This window comes from Cydia pomonella, chromosome 26 (genome assembly GCF_033807575.1).
Source record: "Cydia pomonella isolate Wapato2018A chromosome 26, ilCydPomo1, whole genome shotgun sequence".
Classification (NCBI taxonomy): domain Eukaryota; kingdom Metazoa; phylum Arthropoda; class Insecta; order Lepidoptera; family Tortricidae; genus Cydia; species Cydia pomonella.
In genome coordinates this window covers 3,701,599-3,724,598 of record NC_084728.1, presented here as the reverse complement: position 1 = coordinate 3,724,598, position 23,000 = coordinate 3,701,599, and the positions used below count along the sequence as shown (strand labels likewise).

At 35.8% G+C, this 23,000-nt stretch overlaps 1 protein-coding gene and 1 long non-coding RNA gene across 3 annotated transcripts in view; one reads left to right on the top strand and one right to left on the bottom strand.

Annotated features, from left to right (window-relative positions):
• The window catches only part of LOC133532011 (uncharacterized), a 105,838-nt gene that overhangs the window by 46,198 nt on the left and 36,640 nt on the right, over nucleotides 1–23,000 (bottom strand). The gene's annotated exons all lie outside the window — the stretch shown is intronic.
• LOC133532041 (uncharacterized) overlaps nucleotides 5,416–23,000 on the top strand; it is a 331,954-nt gene continuing 314,369 nt past the window's right edge. Inside the window, exon 1 of the long non-coding RNA XR_009801632.1 lies at nucleotides 5,416–5,530. This is a non-coding gene — a long non-coding RNA (uncharacterized LOC133532041). The remainder of the gene's footprint in view (nucleotides 5,531–23,000) is intronic.

Here is a 23,000-nt window from a genome sequence, read left to right as displayed (position 1 = left end):
GAGGCTTTGCTCCGTAGTCGTTAGTGCTAGAAAGCTGCAATTTGGCATGGATATATAAATCAACAAAGCCGACAAAGTCGTACAATAAAATCTAAAAGTTTAATTTTTTTTAGGGTACCTCCCCTACACGTAAAGTGGGAGTGAAGTTTTTTGCTTTAACCCTACAGTGTGGGATATCGTTAAAGGTCTTTCAAAACTAATAGGGGTCTTCAACAAACATTTCTTGATAAAGTGAATGTATTCGGAGATAATTGCTCCGAAAGAAAAAAAGAAATGTGTCCCCCCCTCTAACTTTTGAATCATAGGTCCAAAAAATATGAAAAAAATCTTGGAAGTAGAGCTTAAGAACGACATTAAATAAAAACTATAGCGGATATGATCAGTTTAGCTGTTTTTGAGTTATCGCAAAAAGTTTCCCCTTCATAGTAAAAAGACGTACACCCACAGTTCATCCCTTGGTTAACAATCTACCATACTTTAAGCTCCAGTGTAGATTATTGTGACGGAAGAGTAACTACCGAACACTACTTTGAGCATGGCCCGAGATGCTCTTGGCCGGTTTTTATTTATTTAAGTATCTATCAGCCACACGTGTACACTGCTGAAGATATGTTATGATTTTTCCATCGCTCGCCAAGGCGCGGCGGTTCTGGTGCAGCTTTCAACCATTTACCTTAGAGCTTACCCATCCGTTACGTCCATTTGAATTTAGAACGTGTATTTTAAAATGTTCGAAAATAGGTTGCTGGTCTAAAATTAATTTTTCATCACACGCTCGAAAAAATTCTTATTTCATGCAGGTGTACTAAACGACAAAGGCCTATTTTGTTCCTGCGGGAGGTATGGATTGTGAAAAAAAAAAACTATAACTCCCTAGTTTTTAAATTAAGTATGTCACTTTTTCATACAACCAAGTAGCATAAATGAGTTTTACTTTTAAAATACTGACGTTTATAATTTAACATTTTTGTTTATTTTAAAATTAAATAATTCGATTAATTTAACAGCCGTTTAAAATATTTTTACATAATTATTAATCGTGGCTGAATGCCGAATAGGTCTGTGCCCTCGATGCTAACCTGTCAAGAAATTACAAAATGGCCGACGAATGTTTGGTATGTCACCGTATTTAAGAATTATTTCGTTTATAAATTAGTTTTTTCTTCGCAAGTGTGATGAAAAACATTGTGTGTAACTCCGGGGGTACGAATATTGCAAACTCGGGTCTTTGTCACTATCACCCTCGTATCCAAAATTTCACTTAAGTACCCCCCTCGTTGCACAATGTACTATTACAGTACATATGGGGCTACTTTATAGCACTAGTGCGAGAAGTAGCATATTACGTTACTGTGTCGAACATTTAAAGGGCCATATGTACTGTAAAATGTTGTACGATACATGTGCGAATAGGTAATTCGCAACTCGTGTCGATTTAAAACACTCCCTTCGGTCGTGTTTTAATTTATCGCCACTCGTTTCGAATTTCCTATTTTTCGCACTTGTATCGTAATGTACTATTTTCTGACTAAATAAAAAATATATTAGTCTTCTCTATGTTGACTTTAGTTACTTTTATTTTTTTTTAAATACTAACAGGTTTTGTTATTAACATAGAGTAATTTATTCTCTCTCCGCCGATGAAGTCAGCATTACGTATACTAGAAATATAAGTTTTTCTGCATCAAAATAGCTAACTGGTTATTTTTTGCCCTTGATCAATGATTTTGTTGGTCATACCTATTGCTCATGCTATTTCTATGTCGTCTGTTTTTCTTCTTTTATATTTTTTCTCAAACTTGCAAAGGAAATGTTGATATGAATTACTTAAAATTAGGTCCGGAAATACTACGTATCTGGTGCGATGAGTGAAGATGATATGTAAAGGAATTTAATACAGCCTTACACACCTAGGGCTGTAAGGCAACCTACCTTTGTTAGGGTTCCGTAGCCAAATGGCAAAAAACGGAACCCTTATAGATTCGTCATGTCCGTCTGTCTGTCCGATTCTGTCACAGCCACTTTTTTCCGAAACTATAAGAGCTATACTGTTCAAACTTAGTAAGTGGATGTATTCTATGAACCGCATTAAGATGTTCACACAAAAATAGAAAAAAAAAACAATAAATTTTGGGGGTTCACCATACTTAGAACTGAAACTCAAAAAATCTTTTTTCGTCAAACCCATACGTGTGGGGTATCTATGGATAGGTCTTCAAAAATGATATTGAGGTTTCTAATATCATTTTTTTCTAAAGTGAATAGTTTGCGCGAGAGACACTTCCAAAGTGGTAAAATGTGTGCCCCCCCCCCCCCCCCCGTAACTTCTAAAATAACAGAATGAAAAAACAAAAAAAAAATATATGATATACATTGTCATACAAACTACCACCGAAAATTGGTTTGAACGAGATCTAGTAGGTAGTTTTTTTTTTTAATACGTCATAAAATTAAAAAAAAAAATTTTTTTCATCAAACCCATACGTGTGGGGTATCTATGGATAGGTCTTCAAAAATGATATTTAGGTTTCTAATATCATTTTTTTCTAAACTGAATAGTTTGCGCGAGAGACACTTCCAAAGTTAAAAAATGTGTGTCCCCCCCCCCCCCCCCCGTAACTTCTAAAATAACAGAATGAAAAATCTAAAAAAAATATATGATATACATTACCATGCAAACTTCCAACGAAAATTGGTTTGAACGAGATCTAGTGAGTAGTTTTTTTTTAAAACGTCATATAATTTAAAAAAAAAATTTTTCATCAAACCCATACGTGTGGGGTATGGATAGGTCTTCAAAAATGATATTTAGGTTCCTAATATCATTTTTTTCTAAACTGAATAGTTTGCGTGAGAGACACTTCCAAAGTGGTAAAATGTTGAACAAAATCTAGTAAGTAGATTTTTTTTTAATACGTCTTAAATGGTACGGAACCCTTCATGCGCGAGTCCGACTCGCACTTGGCCGCTTTTTTTTTTAAACGTCAAATTATGACACGTCTTAGCATTTAACCATAAAAAACCTATAAGCAAAATTCTGCCATTATGCTATTTCTATTCAAAATATGCTCATATCGAACATCTGCATTAATGGAATTGTAACTATTATTATTTTTATTTAATTTTTTAATTATAAGTCGTTTCTGTGATTGTAATTTGAATTAATATCTTTTGTTATTGTTTTTAATTTCTTTATATAATTTGTTGACATTATTAATTTATAGTTAAGTGTATTTAAATGATTTATTGACATGTTTATCTAATTTTTATCATCATTTTGTTATTAATTATTATAATGTAACTGACAGTGTATGATTAATATCAATAAAAATTCTATCTATCTATGCTTTTTTGTTTCTTTTTTTCCTTTTTTGTGTTTGTTTATTATTATTTCGGTGGTTCTAAAGGGGAACGAAAATTTGATTATTTTTGCGCTACGACGCACGGTTTAGGAGATACAGGCATGTGTGGCAGAGTAATCGAATACATTTTTTGAGTTGTTTAGTTATGTTGGCTGGTAGAAGGTCTTAGCACATTGTTACAACTCAACAGCCATTCGACTCAAAATTAAATATTGAAATTAAAGCCTTATCTTGTATGTCCTATAGTACAATGTTTAAAATTTAGGTAACTGTCGGGTGGTCTACGCGTCGTCCACTCGTCGTCCACTAAGGTGAACCAAAAGTGAGTTGAGTTGGTGTGGAATTGGTATAGTGTGCGAAGACCTAGAATTGATTTTTAAATGATGAATATGAATGATAAATATTTAATAATGTTCATTTGGATTTGAGTTGGTTTGATTTTGTTTGATATTTTACAGTAAGTATTTAACTCGCATAAAATTTTGCGTTTCACTCGTTGGCAAAAAATATTTAACCCTCGTGCCTTGAAACCTTCGAAACGTTCAAGATTCCACTTTTCAACCTTTCTCTACGCTCGTGGTTCAATTTTAGAATCTTTCTCTTGCTCGAGTATCAATATTATCTCGAGCGATTAAACAATAACTTTGCCCCTTGTAAAACGAATAACTATCCCTTTCACACAAACAATTAGAAAATTGCATCTTTCAAAGACATATAAAACTAGTACCTATAAACAATTTAATTAACTTTCAGAACGACACGTCTAGTTTATGCTTCCAGACAGTTTTATACGCTCTTACAGCCTATTTCTGTACTCACAAACCAAAAGAACACAAATCCATGTAAATCTTCACACAAATCTAACCCGTACGCCGTAGTAATTGGGAATAAAATAGTGTGTAAGTAAAAGTGTGTAAAGTAAGTCGGACACATATTTTAAGTGTGTCATGGTACGGGATGTACATTATCATAGAAGCAGGTTACAAAAAGCTGCCAAGTGCGAGTTGGACTCGCCCATGAAGGGTTCCGTACAATTTATAAGTAAATAAAATTAAAAATAAAAATGCCTTTTATTTTTTGATATGGTTACATGTATGAAATTAAAACTTATATCTAATTAATATTTTGTTCTAGAATCCCTAGGGTGAGTAAAGGCCTCCTCCACTGCTATCCGTACAATTTATGACGTATTAAAAAAACTACTTAGTAGATCTCGTTCAAACCAATTTTCGGTGGAAGTTTGTATGGTAATGTACATCATATATTTTTTTTAGTTTTATCATTCTCTTATTTTAGAAGTTACTGGGTACTCTCGCGCAAACTATTCAGTTTAGAAAAAAATGATATTATATACCTCAATATTAATTTTGAAGATCTATCCATAGATAACCTTCACGTATGCGTTTAATGAAAAAAAAAATGTTCAGTCAGTTTTAGAAATGGGGAACCCCCAAATTTTTTCAATTTTTGTATGAAAATCTTAATGCAGTTCACAGAATACATCTACTTACCAACTTTCAACAGTATAATTCTTATAGTTTCGGAAAAAAGTAGCTGTGACATACGGACGGACAGACAGACAGACATGACGAATCCATAAGGGTTCCGTTTTTTACCATTTGGCTACGGCACCCTAAAAAGTAGAACTGGTAAGTCCTTGTAGAGATGGGGTTGTTGTTGATAGCTATCGATGACTCCTATTGTGTTTAGAAGACGTCGATATCGATATCGACGATAACTTGCTTTGTGTTTAAAAGTTGCAGCGCAGAGTGTAGACATTTACCTGTAATGAGGAAAACATGCGTTAAAAAATAAGTTATTACCTACATAACATGATAATTAGATTTATTTACAATGTGACAACAAAGAAGACAATAGTTATTTAAACAGTAACAAAATTAATATTTACTATTCTAATTAAGTGTAATAATATAGCCAACGATAATTCTATGCTTTTAATAGAAATGAATTCTTTCGAAAATTCAATCATCGCTTAATCTGATTCTCGTGAAATTTTGGTGCCATCTGGTTTAATACGATTAAATTTTTACAGTACATATGGGGCTACTTTATAGCACTAGTGCGAGAAGTAGCATATTACGTTACTGTGTCGAACATTTAAAGGGCCATATGTACTGTAAAACGTTGTACGATACATGTGCGAATAGGTAATTCGCAACTCGTGTCGATTTAAAACACTCCCTTCGGTCGTGTTTTAATTTATCGCCACTCTTTTCGAATTTACTATTTTTCGCACTTGTATCGTAATGTACTATTTCGTCTATCCAGTTTTTGTATTTTGCGGAAATGCGGAAATTGCTATATAGGAATAGGACTTAAGCGCCAATAGCGGATAATACGCGTAAGACCATTGTGAGTTCACTGTGATAACGAATCAACGAAATAAGTATTTTTCACGAGATAAGATTTTTTTTTTTTTTTTATACTACGTCGGTGGCAAACAAGCATACGGCCTGCCTGATGGTAAGCAGTATCCGTAGCCTATGTACGCCTGCAACTCCAGAGGAGTTACATGCGCGTTGCCGACCCTAACCCCCTCCCACCCTCGTTGAGCTCTGGCAACCTTACTCACCGGCAGGAACACAACACTATGAGTAGGGTCTAGTGTTATTTGGCTGCGATTTTCTGTAAGGTGGAGGTACTTCCCCAGTTGGGCTCTGCTCTAGATCTGGATCTGGATCTGGATCTGGAGATTTACGCATGATCAATTGTGTGTAATGCTGTCTCACAAAAAAAGAGTTAAGATGTATACGTATAAGTATGTTCCTATGCTCATATTGCTACCTACTTAATTTTTTGTGTACCTATTTAGTTCAAGATTATTTTAGACCACAGCGCCAACAAACTGTTTCACAGTTTGGCGAAAAATTAGATTAACGTACATACAATATTGTATTTTTTTGTTACATTTTAATTAAAAAAAAACTTTTAAATTTTCTAAGACTAACGCGAGGTTACAGCTCACAGGGCTAGTAGTAATAGTAATGGGTAACTACTCATTACCATAATTAATTTTTAACCGACTTCAGTTTCAGCTTAAAAACAGTGGAAAAATAGCTTTTATCGATAACAATCTATCCGCTTAGTCCATCCCTACGTCTGGTTAAACAGTAACTAACAACACCGGTATTTAATCTTCAGATTAAAAATGTAAACGCTCTTAATTGCATTTGTCTCGTTCTATTTTTAACTCTCTCCTTCATAATAAAAAGAAATCTTATACAGTAGAATCGGTAGCACAAATCTGACGGTAAACGCCGAAAAGCCCGTGTTAACGAGTTTTCAATGTTATACCTAACTAGAGGGTTTCATAAACCCCGCCTTGTACGGTCACGTCTGAAAATATTGATACGAAAAAAGTGCCAAAAATATGTATACACGACTTTATTGCCCATATATTAAGGTAGTGTATACATATTTTTACCATTAATTACATCACACGAATTTCTAGGTTTTTTGACCCCTCCCCCCTCCTTGTCACACTTGGTCACATTTGGCAAACCGGGGGGGTTTGCCAAATGTGACCAAGTGTGGTGTGACGTCACATTTTTCGCATTTTTTTTCAACAAAATTGGCGACTCGAGTTTGTTACTATTAATATTTCGTCAAACTATTTTGGACAAAAGAAATATTAGTAATTATAACACAAAACCGACTAGGAAAGAAAATTAATCGCATAAAACGATTATCGTTCTAAAAACTCGTTATTTACTCGTAACTGTACAGCGAATATATTTTTTTTTATAAATACTGGTGAAGTTAAAGTGACGTCACAAAGTTTGTGACTCCCCCCTCCCCCTTGTCACAACATGTCTCATTTTCTTGACCCCCTCCCTCCCCCTAAACGTGTGATGTAATTAATGGATGACCCCTTTCTCCGTATCGATATTTTCAGACGTGACCGTACCTAACCAAGGAGATTTTCTGAAATTATTGTACGTAATATCATTTGATATTTATCAGGCGCTTTTCGGTGAAGGAAAACATCGTGAGGAAACCGGACTAATCCTAATAAGGCCTAGTTTATCCTCTGGGTTGGAAGGTCAGATGACAGTCGCTTTCGTAAAAACTACTGCCTAAGCCAATTCTTGGGATTAGTTGCCAAGCGGACCGCAGTCTCTATTGATTTTATTTTAAACGTCAAACTTCTATCAAATTATGACGTATAAATTAAACTCTGTGCTATTAAAATCGTTATAGAATTGTCTTGGTTTTATTGTATTGTCCACAGAAGTGACGTTTTCTAAACTATGTTTGACCTAGTTAAACCCTTTAAAATCCTCTTTCAATGTTATTTATAAATAAATAATAAATAAAAATAAAATAAAAAAAATAAAAATTATTTATTTTCAGATTCCTCCGATCCATAGATTGTTAGTTACAAGACACTTATAAAACTACATTAGTAAACTATCTTATATTACAGGTTTCATACAAATATCTATTTCTTAGGTCGTATGATATGGAGTTCGGTATAACGGCGGAGAATATCCGAATCCCACCTCTCTGCTATCATTCTCAGGATGCTGTTTGCGCTCCCCCTCATCCGCCTCACCACAGATGCCGTCTTCTTCCTCACTATAGCATAAAAGTCCTCTACAGCGGCATCGGCAAACATTCCAGAGGCGCTACAGAATCGAGGAAGCCCAAACAGCATTCTGAAAATGTTATTATATTGGATACGCAGGGTATTATAAGTCTTCAGCCTGAAACTGGCCCACAGGCCACACGTGTAAAAACTTTGACAGTAAGCTTTGAATAAAGTCAGCTTCACTTGGGCACTACAGCGTGCGAACCTGTGTGCCAGCATCCCACCTCGGACCGACAACGCTCTGCGCTCCCTCTCGATATCAAGATCGTCTTTCAGGTCCTCGGTCACAATATGCCCTAGGTATTTGAAATGTGTGACACGATTCAAAGGATATCCGTTCAACATTATTTTGGGCGTGTAGGCTGGACACTTTAATTTACCCCTAAAAATCATGAACTCGCTTTTGGCAGCGTTGTATTTCAAACCGTGCTGCTGCGCATAAGTCTCACATGTTTCAATTAGCTTTTTTATATAATTACTTTTTATATTAAATACCTGTGTCCAGTATCTATATAAGGCCAAAAGCCAGCTTATAGAAAGCGTGTCCAGCGCCTAATAGGGGGCAATTCTCGACACATATACACGTCCGTCCGGTTGCTAGTATGTCAGGTGGTAAGGGACACACCAAGCCCTCTTCGGGATCGATTTACTTATGTTTGGGATAGGCAGGAAAAAAAACCATAAAAAACAGGACAAGTGCGAGTCGGACTCGCACACCGAGGGTTCCGTACTTTTTAGTAATTGGGTACTTGACACATGTTGAATATTATAACAAAATTTAATTAAATGGATAGAAAATGAGCCATCCATTATAAAAAAGTGGAATTTAAAAAATTATATTGAGATTATAAAAAAATACAAGGCTACGAAGTTTCAAAAATAAAAAAGAAAAAAAAAATAGAAAAGAAAATGGTACCATTCGATTCCTTACATTTTATTGAAAAATAAATTGTATTACAATTATACACATAAACGCAATATTTCAGGGTCAAAATGGAAATTTCCTTGATCTTCCATACATTTAGGACAGACTTATATGATGTGACGTCACATAACCTTATCATTTTGTTAGAGGCGTTTCAATGGTCGAGTGCGAGCGTCAGACTTTAACTCTCATTTCTGACCTTTGTGTTGCTTAAATGCCATGAGTCCTATATATACATTTGATCCTCAGGAAAATCAAGATCGTTTGACATTATTTACAAAAAACAGTCAAGTAGCCAATTGTTGTTATAGCGGCATCAGACATACATCATCAGTGAAAATTTCAACTGTCTTACTATCACGGTTCATGAGATACAGCCTGGTGACAGACGGACTGACTGAGAGACAGACGGACAGACGGCGGAGTCTTAGTAATAAATAAGGTCCCGTTTTAAGTCAAGAATACAACACAAACAACATTCTTCATCAATTCTCATCTACTCAAAGGTTAACTGGAAGAAATCCCTTAAAGGGATAAGTTCGCCTTTGTACTGCTTATCCTGTGCCATATTTATATTTTGTCTTTTGTACAATAAAGAGTTTATACATACATACATACATACATACATACATACATACATACATACATATATACATACATACATACATACAAACCTAAACCCACGTGGTTAGTCTAGTCGCAGTATTTTTATTTTATTTTATTTATTTTTTTTTTTTTTTTTTTTTATTTTTTTTAAATAAATAAATAAATAAATATTATGGGACACTAGTACACAAATTGACTAAGTCCCACAGTAAGCTCAATAAGGCTTGTGTTGAGGGTACTTAGACAACGATATATATAATATATAAATATTTATAAATACTTAAATACATAGAAAACACCCATGACTCAGGAACAAATATCCATGCTCATCACACGAATAAATGCCCTTACCAGGATTTGAACCCGGGACCATCGGCTTCGTAGGCAGGGTCACTACCCACTAGGCCAAACTGGTCGTCAAAGTATGGGTAAAAGCTGTCACAATTTGCCCTAGAACAAGATTATAGAAAGCGTGTCCAATAGGGAGCAATTCTTGAGACATATACACGTCCATCCGGTTGCTATATATATTATAGTGTGTAAGATATACGAGGGACACACTAAGCCCTCTTTTGGATCAACTTTACACATTTTAATTTAAAAAAATTGGCAGGCAAAAGGCCAAAAAAAGCGCTGGTGGCCTAGCGGTAAGAGCGTGCGACTTGCAATCCAGATGTCGCGGGTTCAAACCCCGGCTCGTACCAATGAGTTTTTCGGAACTTATGTACGAAATATTTTATATATTTCATTTATTCGTTGCAACCATGGTATTACAAGATGTTCTTATAATTAAGTAGTCAGTACAAACATGGACCCTACTAGGGCGTAGCAACATTTTTAAAACTATATCATTTGATATTTACCAGTCGCTTTTCGGCGAACGAAAACCGGACTAATCCCAATAAGGCCTAGTATACCCTCTGGGTTGGAAGGTCAGATGGCAGTCGCTTTCGCAAAATTAGGATTAGTTGCCAAGCCGACCCCAAGCACCCATGAGTCGTGGCAAAATGCCGGGACAACGCGAGGAAGAAGGAAGGCAGGCAAAAGGCCCTTTTATTTTGAGAATTCACTTTATGAGAGGACAGGAAATGACTCAGACCTAATCTTACACGGTTCAGTAACTAGACAGTTCTAGTCACACATTTAGGCCAGGAATAACCTTACAGAATCCAGTGTCCAGTGCCTAGTAGGAGGCAATTCTCGACAGATAGACGTACGACCGTCTGTTAGTGTGTCAGACAGGCAAGGGACACACTGTATATATATGACTGGTCTGGCCTAGTGGGTAGTGACTATGAAGGCGATAATCCTGGGTTCGAATTCCGGCAAGGGCAATTATTTGGGCATGCTTTGCTTAGTTTGGGGCTAAGTCAATCTGTGTAAGATTGTCCCCAAATATTTATTATTATTTATATAAGCTCCTACTGGCGATTTTGCTAAAAGTTTCCATATAAGAAGCCCTGTAGTGGACTTTGGTTGCTTTGTTTTTGGAAACAGAACAGTTTTTGGAAGAAGAAAACCCCTTAAACGAAGTCAGTGATTTCCCCCCAGTGTGACAGCAGCCTAACTGGCGCTTGCGCAGCGCTCAGACCGGCCGCAGACACCGCACACATGTATTATAACTACGATTACGAGGCCTACCGCGAACCACATTCGACGTGTTGCCTCTTTGTCGCACTTGTAAATTCGTACTTAAATGTGACAGGGATGCAAAACGTCGAACGTGGCGCGAACGTCGTTCGCGGTAGGCCCGCAGACTCTGGTATAGTCAGCGTCAATAGTAGCGTATGAAACAAAGCGCCAATAAACCTCAAAAACCGCTCGCGTAATTAATGGACGCCCCCTAACTGATAATTCGTAACACGTAAGTATACAGCATGTATTTTTGATATTACCACATATTCTAAGGAAAGTTGTGGTTAAAGAATTTTATTGATCTCAAAAGAAATATACATTTCACTTAATGAGATAGGTACATACATACACTAATGAATTCTATGTTAAAGTTAGTAATGTCAATTAAAGCAAAAACAAATTTTTTTAATCGTTTCATTGCATGGTGACTACTGAAACCTACTAGATCATCATCATCATCAAATGTATATGTTATACCACAGATAAAATTAAGTAAATACATTCATTTTGTAGCTTATTAAAGAGGTTTGCTTTGGTGAAAAACTTGGTGGTGTCGATGACGCAAAACTACTTTAAAAAAAAGATATTTATTTTTTTGTATGGCAATGTGTCCTATGATTAATGTCGTATAATTGCCTTTACTATATGCACAATATATGTGACGTACGTCAAAATCGGCTCGCTAGAAAAAAAATATTGAAGAAAGAATTTTTTAACCAAAATCTATAACATTTGGGGGGCTGATATTGTGCATACTTGCTACTAATATAGCCATATCATGAAAAAAATTACAAGCCAAAAGTCGCTGGGCTGGGCTTCACTTAGCTTATCCCGGCATAGCCTTTGTATACATATTTATAACTGTTACTGCACTCGTAAACGCGCGCGTAATTTTAGTTTTAGGTGATGGCATCGTAAACGGTGTAATAATCATAAATGTTACCTATAGGTAACACAAGCCAAACTTGGTAGAACGACCTAGATTATAATATTTCATGTCAGTAAAGTTTATCTTTATAGCCCAGGGACCTAGGTAGGTACAGATGTACATAATCCCTACTAATATTATAAATTCGAAAGTCTTCTTCCTGCCCTTATCCCACGTTATGTGGGGTCGGCACAACATGTTTTTCTCTTCCATTCTCCTCTATTTTTGGTCACCTCACTCCTTTCTTTCTTATATCCTCTTTCACACAATCAATCCATCGGTTTTTGGGTCCATCATCCGCTCTTCGTCCATCAACATTCATCCCTAACATTCTTTTGCCTATATGGCATTCATCCTTCATCCCTCCTCATTACATGCCATTTTTCCTGGTTGTCATATTTAGATATCGAAGACAAAATTAAAGCATCATTTATAAACTCAAGGTTCTTGATCTTGATTACAAAATAAAATCAGTTAAATCATGAATGAGTATGAGTTGAATTTTATTGCTAATATGTGCGATAAATACTCCGATGCCTAGAATTTCATATGCCGAATAATTCCGAAAATCAAAAATCGCCCGAAATTCCAACATAATATGAGTCCCTTTTCGGCATCGTTCGACTGTTTTCGAGATTCGGTTTACCCGAATCAGACATAGAAGTTTTTGTGGCAAAATAAAGTGAGTGACAAAATCAAATATCGACATGTCTATTATCAATGTTACCTTAGCGTTATAGATATTTTTAACATTATAGACCGCGAAATACACAACACGTTGGATATCTTCTTTGATACACCCATACGTAGTATTCTTATTTTTTGACATTGTATTGTACAGTTTACGTTTTAATTATGGAAAAACAAATATGAAAAAATAAATGTCAGATTTGTAATTGATTTGCATCATTGAAATTTCCCGGTAAATTACAGCAAGTAGAATTTACATGTTTTAATTATTAATCTATGACTGACTTATCAATGTTATTATTTGTCGATGTTTTATTTTCTCAAGCACTCGTTTTTGCCACAAAAACTTCTATGTCTGACCCGAATACACCTTACTGTTGTTAAATTGTCTCTGTATCCTTAACGTTTAAAGCTAAACACTAACAACTCTAATTCCCACAGATCTCGAAACGCAATGTTATCACTCCATCATTCACACAACTGTGGGAAATGGAAGATTACACTAAATTATAGTTTTAAAAACGCTAATCTGTTTTCAGATGTTATCTGGCTTTTGTTCTGACACAATACGTTAGTGATGTGATGAGGGTTTGGTTAAAGTTTTGACTAAGTATTGGTAAAATTGATTAATTATGAAAATAAGTTTTACTTTATTTAGTTTTATAAATGTTAATAAATAAAGGTAAGTACCAAATCCCGGTAAGTGCATTTATTTGTGTGATGAGCACAGAAATTTGTTCCTGAGTAATGGGTGTTTTCTATGTATATAAGTATTTATATATTATATTTATCGTTGTCTGAGTACCCACAACACAAGCCTTCTTGAGCTTACTGTGGAGCTTAGTCAATTTGTGTAAGAATGTCCTAATATTTATTTATTTATTTAGTTCTATGGCACAAGTACTTAAAAAATAGGCAATTAAAAATACAATAACATTTGTTTGGCAACAAATCAAAATATTTGTTAGTTTAAAGAATCTCTATTGGGAAATGTGGCTACTGTTCACGACTAAAAATCACCATTGGGTATAGAAGTTTCTTTGTAGGAAACATTATTATCTCTGCAGTTGTCTGATACATTAGCAATTGTTCCATCTTTTTGCTAAGGGAGCATGGGATCCACTGAGAAACATAATCCCAAACATTGTCCCTATTAGTTTTTACCAGACCGAAAATATATTGATATTCAAACCCATTGAGCCTTAAGTTTTAGAATAAGTAATACCAGTTTCCATGTTTCCTTCAGTGAAAAACTAGAAATAATATAAAAAAATATTATATATTCTGGCCCGTTTGGATTAGCAAGTAGGGCTGTACTTTTTTTTAAAGCCGATTGTGTTATCGTCGATGTTTTTGTCTTTACCAGTACACAATGGCACATCACTAGCTGTAGTAGCTGTCTTGTTACGATCGTACGATTGTGCGGAAACCAGGAAAACATCGTTAAAATCGCTAACATATGTCGTGGGATTATCGCTAAGTTCTGAGTTATGTGGGTTTGTCTCTTGAGCTGTGGTTTTAAATTAAGTGTACAATATAATAGGAAATGGTTAGTCATAGTCAAAATAGGGTTGTTTCCAATTTTTTGAAACGCTCATATTACGTTCTATATTAACTAAAAGTTGCCCTAAAATTCAACTTTTATACTAAAAACGGCTTTAAATATGTTAAATTAACAAAATATATTTTGACAGATGCTTTCGCGCCCAAAACGCTCTTTGAAAATTGTGTGACGTCACAGTTTACGGTTTGACACATAACTACATACACACGTAGAAGATACGAACTGTCAACTGACATTTGTCATTTGTTGTTTATCGCCTAACTGTCAACAGTGTCAATCCGAGAGTTGTGACGTCATCAGAATCTTCAATGACGTTTCGAGTTTGCTTAAGTGACGATTGCCAAAAGATATTTTAAATTCAATATTTACAAAAATATGGTCCTTACAGGTCCCCTAAAAGTAGTTTAACATGTTCTTATAATCCAAAAGAATTTATTGGGATACAATTCTGCCCTAAGATTTGTAGATGGAAACAACCCTATTATGGTGGATAATAGGAAGTATATAAAAGCTTGTTTTTCTAACAAATATAAAGTCGGGCCACGCTATGTTTTCATGCCAACGACCATCATTCATACTGGTATTTTCAATTTAACTTCAAAATGGCGAAGTCTTCACAAGATTATCATTTATTATGTATTACTCATTAATGTTGCTCAAGGTTTAATATTGATAGACTAGCAGTAAACTAACGTGGAAGTATCCAGCTAATGAAAGTTGAACCATTCTTTGATTTACACCCGGCGATCAACCGTGGCCATTTGTAAAATCCAGCTATCGCTTAACTAAAATCAATTACCGAACAACGTCGACTTATGAGCTTATGACGTTCGCAAAATCATTACCTATACGTACCAACTTCCTTGACTGGAACAAAAAAAAACCTATGGTTTGTGTATGTTTAAAAATTAATGTATTCGCATTTTTTTTTATATACTACGTCGGTGGCAAACAAGCATACGGCCCGCCTGATGGTAAGCAGTCACGGCAGCCTATGTACAGTCAACCAATTTGATTCCTAGGCCACTATAGAACCATGCCATAACGACTTCTACGACAGTGCTTATTGAGTCAATTGAGTGATGCGTGTCAAGTATCTAGTAGTTAAAGCGACAAGGTTCTAAGTGGCCTAGGATTCAAATTGGTTGACTGTACGCCTGCAACTCCAGAGGAGCTAACCCTTCACCCCCACCCTTGAGCTCTGGCAACCTTACTCACCGGCAGGGTCCACACTACGAGTAGGGTCTAGTGTTATTTGGCTGCGGTTTTCTGTAAGGTGGAGGTACTTCCCCAGTTGGGCTCCGCTCTAGATCTGGAATGACATCCGCTGTGCTGTGCCCTACCACACGAAGCGAGATAACATTAGCGATGCGTTTTAAGACATACCCATAGGAATTGTCCTATGTCTTAAAACGCATCGCAATTATTTTTTCTGCCCTCTGGGCGGAAAGCGTCAACTTTGCTCCCGCTGCGCTAAACCACAATAGTTATTAGTGTCCCAAGGGAGGAAAAGTAGGAAATTGCGTGCCGCGTGTAAAATTGTTACCCGAGCCGAAGGCGAGGGTGGCAAACACGCGGGATGGAATGTCCTATGTATACTATTTTTCTGCTCGACGGAGGCGGAAAGCGGCAACTTCGTTTAGCGCAGCGGGAGCAAAGTTGACGCTTTCCGCCCGGAGGGCAGAAAATAACTATTGTTACACTTTGTAAATTTGATGGAAGCCATTTTCAAGAGGGATAAATAGCTTTGCGATACTAACGAAATAACGGTACTTTTTCTATGAAATTCCATTTCGGGAGAAATCGGTTTCCACTAACTAAATCTTAACAAATCACTTTCATTTTGATACCAATCGCTTCAGAATAATATATTCTAGGTATAGGTTTCACTTTTTCTAAAAAATTTTTTTTTAGTATTGCTAATTTTGAAAAAAAGGAAATCCTATAAACCTAGTTTTTCATTGTGTCAATAACATACTAAAAAACATGGAGAACGGAAAATATTTAGAAGTGGGAAAAATAGTACATTACGATACAAGTGCGAAAAATAGGAAATACGAAACGAGTGGCGATAAATTAAAACACGACCGAAGGGAGTGTTTTAAATCGACACGAGTTGCGAATTACCTATTCGCACATGTATCGTACAACGTTTTACAGTACATATGACCCTTTAAATGTTCCACACAGTAACGTAATATGCTAATTTTCGCACTAGTGCGGTAAAATAGCACCATATTTACTGTAAAAACTCTTTTTGTATGAACAAGTACGTGTATACTTTTAAAAGAAAAAGAAGAATATCTATTACTGATATTATTATCTATTACTGATCATTTATTGATATTGACAGTTAGTCCGTTGTCTAATTAGATTCCCATACATACAAACAATGAGAAAATAAAATATGCACTTAACCCTCTTATAGGTGGGTGGAGACATATCGTGCGAAGTGATTTCTATCTGTAATTTGTATGGGAAATGGTTTATTAGAAAGTATTGGTTCAGTTGAATATTGTTTGTGAAAATAACTTAGAGTTAGACCAAGCTAAGTTGGCAGCGATTTTGATAGTCCAGCCTGTGCAAGTGTTAAGTAAATGTCACAATTTTATAGAAGTTTGAGGTTTAAAATAACACTTGTAGTGTCTGGGCTATCAAAATCGCTGCTAACTTATCTTGGTCTGGCTCTATTTAGTTTTTCTCAGTGATCTTAAGTTAGTACAGTCACCGTAAGGGCATCCAATAACCGGTATTGAAATCAGATATTGCTTCTCAATACCGGAATTCCACAATTAATACCGGTATTAATATCAAAGATTTATATTACTTTAATATTGACCATTTAAGTATTTTATTTATGTTTATATCATGTCTGTTTTTGTTGGAATTTGCGTTACATAAAATATAAATTGTTTAGGGTTCCGTACCTCAAAACGGAACCTTTATAGGATCACTCGTACGTCTGTTTGTCTGTCTGACGACTACTACTGAACGAACAAAGGAGAAATTTGGTTCACATATGTAAATATGTGTACCGAAGACGGACATGAAACTGGAACTAATGAATTTTCAAAATAGCACTTTTGGGGGTAAACGAGAAAATAAAAAAATATTTTTTTGCAAAGTAAGTATATCGTGCTATACAGGGTGACCTTAGCCATTGGACAAACCCTGAAATCCCACGTAGGGTTACTTCTCAGGAATGCTCTGACGTTAATATTTTTTTAATTAGAACAAAAGATAAAACAATATTTTTTTCTAACAAAAGTTACTTGCAATAATCGACAACAAAAAGAAACACACTGTGTTAATCTTTGGCAGTGTTTTTGACAATTTGTTCGAAATATTTGATAATGATGACTTTTTTTCAAAAGTCATTAGTTTATTAGTGTCATAAATCAAAAAGATCGAAGAAGGTTCCATACTATTCTTTGAAGATATTAGCTACTAACACATACAGGCTGCTCCAAAGTAAAAAATGATAATTTGTAAATTTCTTCAAAACCGCTACACCGGTTGTTATGATACTTTGTACATTGGTTCTAAATACCCTAATGCATATGTATATTTCGGATTTGTCTAATGGCTAGGGACACACTGTATGTATATCAAGTGAAAGGGCTCATTGTGAATTACATTTTTTTTTCAATAATTTTAAAGGAAATAGTTTAGTAGTTCAAGAAATTATTAGGCAAAAAATTACCCCCAAATAATTAATTAAATTAAAATAAATAAAAAAATACACCTACTATTTCCTTACCTAAAAATGACAGGAAAATCTATTAGAAATCTACAGTCAAGCGTAAGTCGAACTTAATAAACAAAACTTAAGTTATGAGTTACACTAATTGCCGCTGCGAAGGTGTACCAGAGGTGTTATATTGTGAGCAGGTTTGAAAATTATATAGAACTTCTCTCTTCTTCTTCCTCGTGTTGTCCCGGCATTTGCCACGGCTCATGGGAGCCTGGGGTCCGCTTGACAACTAATCCCAAGATTTGGCGTAGGCACTAGTTTTTACGAAAGCGACTGCCATCAGACCTTCCAACCCAGAGGATAAACTAGGCCTTGTTGGGATTAGTCCGGTTTCCTCACGATGTTTTCCTTCACCGAAAAGCGACTGGTAAATATCAAATGATATTTCGTATATAAGTTCCGAAAAACTCATTGGTACGAGCCGGGGTTTGAACCCGCGACCTCCGGATTGCAAGTCGCACGCTCTTACCGCTAGGCCACCAGTGCTTCGCAGCGCAATTCTCTGTTTGGAATTAAAGTACTATCGTTGCAATGAAAACACTATAATTGTTTTTATCCACTTTTGCTCAAATCTTACATCTTCAGTTTGCTTCTTATACAGCGCTTACTCAAGTTTAACCTTTTGTACGCCAAGAACACCTAAAGTCGTCGTTACTAGTCGTGCCCGCAGCGCCAAGGACACCTATAGGTGTTATGGCGGACGCTGTCAAAGTAACCTTCACACTTCCAAGTAAGGTATACATTAGCTCGGTTGCGCCCGGGATCTTGGCGTTTGAGTGATGTTTATGACATAAGGCGTTCAAAAGGTTAATATTGTAACACTTTAGTCTGTAAGTAAGTAAGTAAGTAAGTAAGTAAATATTCTTTATTGCACCACAAAGAAAACAAATTTAAAAACAGATTTACAATGTAAAGAAAGGTAGCAACAGGCGGTCTTATCGCTGTAAGCGATCTCTTCCAGACAACCTTAGGGTAGCGGGATATAAAGAACAGTAAGTTTTTAGAACAGGTAGTGCACGAATGAATTAGAGGAATAGAAAAATTACACATACATCAAGCAGACAGTACATACAGTACATTGACAATTTAAATAAACATAAATATAACAATACATACCTATATTAAAATAAATAAATATTAGATACAAATCTAAATATACATACATACGACCTTTGACGACTGGTTTGGCCTAGTGGGTAGTGACCCTGCCTACGAAGCTGATGGTCCCGGGTTCAAATCCTGGTAAGGGCATTTATTTGTGTGATGAGCATGGATATTTGTTCCTGAGTCATGGGTGTTTTCTATGTATTTAAGTATTTATAAATATTCATATATTATATATATCGTTGTCTAAGTACCCTCAACACAAGCCTTATTGAGCTTACTGTGGGACTTAGTCAATTTGTGTAATAATGTCCTATAATATTTATTTATTTATTTATTTATTTATTTATACATAATATAACACAGCGGCACATTAAGAAAGAGACAAGTAATGATTTTTCAGTGGTCTGTATTGTTTTTTAAAATTAATTAACAAAAAAAGTTGGTACAATATACATTTACATAATGTTTCGCCAAACATAACGTTTATCGGCGAATGTTGCACTCACTTACAGTTTTTGTGTACCCGATCTTATCTTATGTACTATTTATTTATCTAAGTATTTATGATTATGACTTATTCTAAGTACTATATGTATGTAGGTGTGTATTGTTTTTTTTTTAAAAAGCGCTGGTGGCCTAGCGGTAAGATCGTGCGACGTGCAATCCGGAGGTCGCGGGTTCAAACCCTGGCTCGTACCAATGAGTTTTTCGGAACTTACGTACGAAATATCATTTGATATTTACCAGTCGCTTTTCGGTGAAGGAAAACATCGTGAGGAAACCGGACTAATCCCAACAAGGCCTAGTTTACCCCTCTGGGTTGGAAGGTCAGATGGCAGTTGCTTTCGTAAAAACTAGTGCCTACGCCAAATCTTGGGATTAGTTGTCAAGCGGACCCCAGGCTCCCATGAGCCGTGGCAAAATGCCGGGACAACGCGAGGAAGAAGAAGAGGTGTGTATTGTTTTTCTTATCTGAAAAAAGCTAGTTGCCCAAGCTTGGGATTGTTTTATATTTTATTTTTATTTATTTATTTTTAAGTTGATGCACGTTTTGAGTTGAGGTATTTAGTAGCAACTTCTTCAGTTTCGTTTTAAACACGTTTTTGCTGCTACACTCGTCTTCAAAGGAAATTTTGTTAAAAATTCGCGGTGTGAGATAGCTGCGCATTCGTTATAAAGTGCGTCTTTAGCTTACAACAAATAGACAAGCTGAAATCCCACTGAGACATTTAAACTGTCGAAGATTCTTTTACCTTTGTCGGCATGTTTACCTTAATGACCATTTAATTACTTTAATTAGCGAAACTACTCTCATTTGATACAAATACTTGACCAACATTACGTGGCGAAACTTAATGGGATAATGAGGGACCAAGAAAATAAAAGAGCCTACCGCCAACATTTCATTTCATTCTCATTTTATTCAGAGACCAAACTGAGAACATTAAATAATAATAATAATAAAAGGTCCGGTTTTTCCCATTATTATTTTATTTTATCCCATAGCCCAGTATTTAGTCTATCGCTTTCACCCAATAGCCCAGTTCATTTTAGATTCCATCAACTCTCAAATAGTCCTTACACCCTGGCGGGTGCTGCCTCTGCGTGCGTCCCATGACACGGGCAAGGGCAACATCCGCTAGGTGTACCCCTTACATTTCATTAAAGTGTCAAAAGGGTCTCTACGTGTTGGCTTCGGCTCCGCGCACGCCTCCCAAAGGTCCGGAACACCATTGTTCCGTGATGGGAAAGACATAAGAACGTCCCGAGAATGGCCCTCAGACCACGACAACGCGACCTGTTGGCCGTGCCGCCGGCGCGCACCGTATCGCGCAGGAACTCGCCGCTGCCCCGCGCCCTCTCACTGCTCAATGCGCTCCTGGCATCGACGCCTGAATGCGATCTATTTGCTTGGCGATGGGCGGCAGTGTATAGTGAATGCTTGAGATTCTGTGAGGCGATGGATGCTAGGTGCTCAACTGTCCCAATTTAATTTGTTAATGTGCCATTATTGTTTTTATAATTGTTAATACTTATAATTATTAGTTAGTTTAAGTTTCGTGACGCATTGGTTCAACTGTAATGTCATGTAAACATTTTTATCAATAAAATAAAAAAAAAATAAAAAAAAAAATAATAATAAATAAATAATAAATATTATGGGACATTATTACACAAATTGACTAAGTCCCACAGTAAGCTCAATAAGGCTTGTGTTGTAGGTACCTAGACAACGATATATATAATTATAATATATTATAATTATATATACTTAAATACATAGAAACACCCATGACTCAGAAACAAATCATCACACAAATATATGCTCTTACCAGGATTTGAACTTGGGACCGACAGCTTCATAGGTAGGGTCATTACCCACTAGGCCAGACCGGTCGTCACATTATCTTTATCTTATCTTATCAGTTCAGTGAAGGGGACGGACTGAAAATCAGCGCTGCGCAATCAATTTGTAATAAAATGGCTGACGCAGCGTACGCTGAGTCCGTTCCTTTTGCCGCGCATGCCTATTATTATTATTTTTAAGTGGAACATTGTATTTTGTGTGGCAATAAATGGTTTCTTATTTTTATTCTTATTCTTATCTTATGGTTTTCGGGGGCCCTTGTATCCACTTCGACACATAGACGCCCGTGCTGCAAGCAACTCAACTGGACAGGGCGCATGTTTAAAACGTCAAATATTGTGACAAGATGTTTTACATGTAGAATTTATTTTAGTCAAAAAGTTTTCGTGACCAATCACAGGATAATTCGATAAGGTAGGTACATTCGTTCGTCAGGTTTGCCGATAAAAATCACGAATTAACGAAAAAAGTTACATGACGCAAGTTACAGAAGATTAAAAAGACATTAACTTCAACAAAAAGCGGCCAAGTGCGAGTCGGACTCGCCGATGAAAGGTTCCGTACCATTTATGACGTATTAAAAAAAACTACTTACTAGATCTCGTTCAAAACAATTTCCGGTGGAAGTTTGCATGGTAATGTACGTCATATATTTTTTTAGTTTTATCATTATCTTATTTTAGAAGTTACAGGACACACACACACACACACATTTTACCACTTTGGAAGTGTCTCTCGCGCAAACTATTCAGGTTAGAAAAAAAATGATATTAGAAACCTCAATATCATATTTGAAGACCTATCCGTCTGGGGTATCTATCCCCACACGTATGGATTTGATGAAAAAATTTTTTTAGAGTTTTAGTTCTAAGTATGGGGAACCCACAAAAATTTATTGTTCTTCTATTTTTGTGTGAAAATCTTAATACGGTTCACAAAATACATCTACTTACCAAGTTTCAACAGTGTAGTTCTTATAGTTTCGGAAAAAAGTTGCTGTGACATACACGGACAGATAGACAGACATGACGAATCCATAAGGGTTCCGTTTTTTGTCATTTGGCTACGGAACCCTAAAAAGGTAAGTTTGTATGTTTAATTCTAAAGTAAAATAACTCCCTTCAAGTCATTATTCATGTTTTTTGTTTTTAATGTGTAGATCGGACACTCCTTAACAATTTTTTATTTTTTGCACCTGACTGCGACTTGTTTGCTGACAAAAATCATAAACTTTTTAAAGATTTTTTACGTTATTGTGAATCAGCTTTTTAATTATTGTCATATTTATCATAAATGTATTTTTATTACCTAGCTTATAGCTCTATTACTACTTAATTTTACAGCGCATTGGCGCCCCCTAGCTGTAATGCTGTAAAATTGTATTTCAATAAATGAATAAATAATAATAATCGTGTCATTCACGACTTTACTCGTAATGTCATGTTATTA